Source organism: Lactuca serriola, chromosome 3 (genome assembly GCF_051521515.1).
Source record: "Lactuca serriola cultivar US96UC23 chromosome 3, Lser_US96UC23_V15, whole genome shotgun sequence".
NCBI classification, from domain to species: Eukaryota; Viridiplantae; Streptophyta; class Magnoliopsida; order Asterales; family Asteraceae; genus Lactuca; species Lactuca serriola.
In genome coordinates, this window is record NC_136410.1 from 46,756,210 (window position 1) to 46,761,929 (window position 5,720).

At 28.4% G+C, this 5,720-nt stretch overlaps 1 pseudogene; it reads right to left on the minus strand.

The window, feature by feature from the left end:
- Positions 1-3,648: 3,648 nt before the first annotated feature.
- On the minus strand, positions 3,649-5,515 carry LOC145092144 (tetrahydroberberine oxidase pseudogene; annotated as a pseudogene).
- Between the last annotated feature and the right edge of the window lie 205 nt (positions 5,516-5,720).

Consider the following 5,720-nt stretch of genomic DNA (forward strand, 5'->3'; position numbering starts at 1 on the left):
AAAGGTTGCTTTAGGCATTATGCAACTTTTACAAGGCCTAATGTAACCTTTTAGCGGGGTTGCATTAGCTTCATTTTGTTGTAGTGTGTGTGTATATATATATATATATATATATATATATATATATATATATATATATATATATATATATATATATATATATATATATATTAGTGATGTGAAATTCGAATTGTGGTTTGCAATTTTAGAAGTTACATGTGAGAACATCATCATTAGCCTATTTGTTTCTATCTCTTCTTTTTTGTTATGAATATTTCAATATGCATTGTTTTTTCTTAGATTTTTGTTTCCTTTTATATTTACATTTGTATATATATAAAAAGTTGTTTGAACCACATATTGTAATTGATTAAAGCAATACATGTTAAGTATATTGATATGCTCCATAATTTGTATCATAAAAGTTTAATTTCAAGTCCATCATTATAGCAAGTTTTACAAATCTTATATGAAGTGGCCTAAAATGAGAAGTTTACAAGCTTAACAAACTTTCTTTCATAATTAGTTTAATGTTATTAATAATGTCTTATTGTATGCCTTAAAAAGCAGCAAACATGCTATAATGAGTTTTTATATCAACTTTGTATAAGTATAATTATTTCAAAACTAATGATAACGTATGATTATTTTAATAACACGTATGTATCTCAGTGTGTGTGTGTGTGTGTAATTCCAACACGGGAAATTTACTTAAAGCAAATTCATTTGAAATTTTCACAACAACAAAAGAGCTTTCTAATTTGTGTATACTTAGAATTTCAAATATAAATTTATTAATCACTACAACTCAAAAGTTTTTGTAACTTATGCTTAGTAATTAGTAGTGATTTTTTATTTTCCTCTTATTTATATACATTGTATCCGTGTTAATAATATATAAATAAATTTTCTCACAAACAATCACGTGTTTTTAGATATTTTTAATTAAAATATGAAGAGTTGAAAAAAAAAGGGTTTTGGCGCATCATGTTTATTACTATGAGAATTTTTCTTCGAACAATAGATATTCTGTCATAATTAGTTTAACGTTATTAATAATTTTTTGTTGTATGCCTTAAAGGCATCAAACATTCTATAATGAATTTTTATATCATTTTCGTATAAATATAATTACTTCAAAGATAATAATAGCGATATGATTATTTTAATAGCGTGTATGTATGTATGTATGTGTGTGCATATATATATATATATATATATATATATATATATATATATATATATATATATATATATATATATATATATATATAATATGTCTTCTATATATTTTTTGTATGAGTTATGAGTGTTTAATAAGGTTTTTTTGTTACAAATGTTATAGTAGACATTGTAGTCTTTTTATGTTATTAAAAGTTGTAGTATTTATGTTTTTCATATATTTGTTATTCATTAAATACATAAATTAACATAAAATTTATATACAATGTATTAAAATGGTCAATAAAATCATCAAATATTTATTTTTATACTATTTGTTATTCGTTATATATAGAAATCAATATATGTTTTATATACATTTATTAACATTGTTTTTTCATTTATAAATATTAAGTCACAATTTATAGAATTAGGAAAAGGATTAGATAATTGTGTAGATGTGTGTGTTTGTCGTTAAAAAAACTATATAAATATATTTGTGCGCAACACGCGGGAATTCGTCTAGTGTCTTTAATAAAGGAATCATTTTTCTTTTGACCACATCAATTTGAAACTCCTAACTATTTTTCCTTTCACCACATTCATTTGAAACTCCCATGAATTTTCAATTTATTTATAATAATGATTATAAGTTGGTTAATAAGGTTAAATAATATCAAATCTAAAGTGTATTTATAAATAAACTAAGTTTCAATATGAAAATAATATTTTTACTTCTACTTATAAAGTTATGTCTTTAACTTTTAACATATTATACTTAATATATTAGATTTAATATGTTGTTCTATTTAACCATTATCAATTAAAGCTACAACTATTGAACACTTTGGATAAAATATTTAAATTGTTAATTTAAATGTAATATTACACGGTCAACTTAAATATAAATTTCAGTTCTACTTAAAAAACCCAAAGAATATTTTGTGAATAGTTAGAAGAGATAAATTATAGTGCTAAATGCAAAAACTAAATTAGAATCTCAATTTAACTAAAATACTTCCTAAAGATATTTTATAATCATTAAAAGTTTTCAAATAAGTAGCTTAATATAACTTACCATAAAAATAATTAAAAATAACTATGTATAAATGATTATATTGTTGCCTTTAAAAACAAAAAATAATGTTTGATGTTTTAAATAATTACAATGATAGAAATTAAAATGTTATGCAAATAAATTTTAAAACGATTGAGATTATGCAATTTTAATAGTTGTATATATTATCATATAATTCAAAATAATCAATATATTATGTCAACTTAGTATATGAATTATTATATCACATTTAACAGCAACGTTATTATTATATTTAATAAAACGTATATTTGTGAAGACTTCAACTATATATGCATTTTTACTTGCACCACATGCGTTTGAAACCTCAATGACTTTTCAATTTCTTTATAATAATTATTATAAATTGGTTAATGATGTTAAATTAATGCAAAAACAAAATTTTAAAAATAAATTAACTAAATTACATAGTTAACTCAATAGTTTAGGTATGTTGTTGTACATGAGCAATTGTCATTTTAAAGTCACAACTTTTGTATAATTTATGATTTTATGCAAAATAGTTAAATTATTAATTTCAATATATGTTAAACGATTAACTTAAATCAAAATTTCAGTTAAACATTAAAAAAATTGAGAGACTATTCTATAAATAGCTAAAAGTAATAAATTGTAGTGTTAAAGCTAAATTGCAATCCTAAATTAACAAAAAAATGAAACTATTTTTTATAAATTAAGAATTTTCAAATAAGTAGCTTAACTTTAACTTACAATAAGAATAGTTAAAAGTAATATTATATAAAAAAAATTATACTGTTATTTTGAAAAACAAAAACGATGTTTGTTGTTTTAAATAATTACAATCAAAGAAACTAAAAAAACTCATCAAATAAATTTTAAAAAAGTTAATTTTTTTAAACCAAATTAAAATAATTAAGAGTTTCTAAATATTTTATTTAAAATAACTTAAAACAACACTAGTTAAAAGTAACATTGTATTATATTGTTACCTTTAATAACAAAAACAATGTTTGATGTTTTAAATAATTACAATGATAGAAATTAAAATGACAAGCAAATAAACTTTTTAAAATTAACTAATCGTAACAACAACTATAAACATCATTAAATCATATATTATATTTAATTTTATTAATGAGTAACCCGCATGTAGAAACCATTGAGACATATAGAATTATAAAAGATATCTATATTATCATCTAATTAAAAAAAACAATGTTATAATAGCAAACAACATAAAAAAAACATATATTTATAAATATTTCAAAATATATTGTTGTATTCTGGGCAACGCATGGATATTCGCATAGTAAGAAAATAAAACCATACACGTTTCAACATATGTTAGTCTCTACCAAAGTACTTTAATCCAAGTCTAAAGTTTAATTTAACTCTTAATTAAGAATTGGGTTTATCACACAACAAAAAGATTGCAAGAAACATAAGAATAAGATAATGTAATTATGAGATAAAATAATAATTAAATATACAAACTATTATCACAATTCGACCATTAACTGATAGATAGACGTATATGTCTTACCATGGAGATCATTTATAGGAAAAGAAACGGACAGAAAGTAGCAATTTCGCAGGTATTTCAAGAAAAAATAAAATAAAAAAATAAAATGCATGTTTTGGTTCTTTCTCGGAGTGTCACATAACGGAGAGAGCTCATAAGATTTTAGAAAACAGGGATACTTTGTGGACGCCTAAAGAAATTGTGCGGATCAACTTTTGCCTTAATTCGAATCAACTTCTTGAAGTTGTCCCTCTTCCAGTATCTCTCGCCCCAAACACTTGCTTCTTCATAATTAGAACTTCCAACACCCAAATCCAGATCATTGTAGTTGGAATATGCCTCCCTGGGGTTGTTCGATACATAAGGAGCCAATAATGCATCCAAGCTTCCCAGCCAAGCTACCCTCTTTAGGGATGTAGGGGTTGTGTCTGAAGGTTGACCGTTAAAATTGACAGTCTTTAGAATTTGTAACAACACCCCCGCTCTATGAGGATATGGAAGTGTTGTCTCTGAAAAATCAGTCATCCTTCCGCCAAATGGATTTATCATTAGCAGCGCCGATTCATCGTTTTGCATAAGCTTTCTCCATATCTTCTTGAGCCCTCTTATGGGGATGGGTGTCCGGGTGTAGTCTGATTTGCTTTTGTTGTTCAGCTTGGCAATGGCAGATCGGTTCGTAAGAATCTCGATCGGGGTGGAGCTTGGCAAGCCCCAAAACACAAGGGTCGACTGGACCATTCTAATTTCTTCACAAATCTCTCGGGTAACACTGAGCTCTGGAAATTTTCTATCGAGCAACGGAAGCAATGTGTTGGTTGTGCCTTGATATATTCCTTCAAACATAATTCTTATGGTTTTCTTGGTGGTGTTGCCGATATATTCGGCAAAAACTTGAGTTCTTATGTGCAAATTTCTATCGATATTTGGTGCAACGTATTGATATTTATGGAAGATTTCGGTAGCCCCTTGTTCCAAAGTTTTATTCAGTATAAAGACGGTTACTTTTTTTGGAACTGGAACCAAGCTCAGTTTCCATGCAAGAACAATTCCAAAACTTGAAGAACCACCTCCTCGGATCGCCCAAAACAAATCTTCTCCCATTGATTTTCGGTCGAGAATATTCCCATCAACATCCATGAAGCGAGCATCCAGAACATTATCGGCTGCAGTACCGTATTTCCTCAACAGGTTTCCGTAGCCACCACCGCCCATGTAACCACCAACACCCACCGTAGGGCAAACACCTGCCGGGAAATACAAGGTATCCGTCTCTCGTGAAATTTTGTAGTAGAGTTCACCAAGGGTAGCGCCTGCTTGGACCCAAGCAGTCCTTTTTGCTACGTCCACGTCTATAGACCTCATGTTGGTGAAATCAAGCATAACAAAGGGAACATCAGCAGTGTATGAGAGGCCCTCCCAGTCATGTCCCCCACTCCTGATCCTGATCTCGTATCCGTGTTTCTTGGCACAGTATAGAGACGTTTGGATAAGGGTTTCCTCCACAGGTGTCACGATGACTGATGGTCTAGGCGTGGAGGGCTTAAGGAACCTGGTGTTTTGAACTGCGACTTGCCAAATGGGTAGGAAAGAAGCATTGACAGGGGTGAAAATGAGTTGAGAGATGGCACTGACATTGTTGGAGTGGGACTGTAGGCAGTTTATGAGATTTCCAGAGTCTGGGGAAGATAACAAGGTTGCCCATGAAACAGAAAACGAGAAAGTTAGAACAAAGAGGAAGACAGAAGAGCTAAGTTGAGACTTATTCTTCATGTTCAGTTAATTTGGTGAGCTTGATCGACAGCATTGGCGTATTTATATAGAGTAGAGAGCATATAGTTGACTGCGAATGGGGTTACAAAAATGGTGATATATTCAAAGGTGTTTGAAAAAACCCCGGAAGGAGGATGATAATCAACTGCGTTCGTTATAGCGTTTACCAGCTGCAACTTTAAAAATAGATTCCCTGTTGACTCTTTCTTT